Here is a 293-nt window from a genome sequence, read left to right as displayed (position 1 = left end):
AGTTACAGGACAGTCTCCAAAGCTACAGAGAAACCCTGTCTCTAAAAAACAAAACCAGAGTGAGAGAGAGGGGGGGGAGGGAGGGATGGGCAGGTGACAACAAAGGAAACCAGAAGATTTCAGAAGGTGTCACTCTGGCCAGCTGGGCTGAGCGTGCACAGGACAATGTGACTGACCTCTTTTATCTTAGAGAGTCTTAGGCTACCGCTCCAGAGGGGCTCTGCCATGGAAGAATGGACACAAAAGGTTGGGAAATGGTAGACAGCGTGACAGATGTGGGCACCTGTGTTTGG

The sequence above is a fragment of the Cricetulus griseus genome, chromosome 5 (genome assembly GCF_003668045.3).
Source record: "Cricetulus griseus strain 17A/GY chromosome 5, alternate assembly CriGri-PICRH-1.0, whole genome shotgun sequence".
Taxonomy (NCBI): Eukaryota; Metazoa; Chordata; class Mammalia; order Rodentia; family Cricetidae; genus Cricetulus; species Cricetulus griseus.
Note: the sequence above shows the minus strand (reverse complement) of the source record.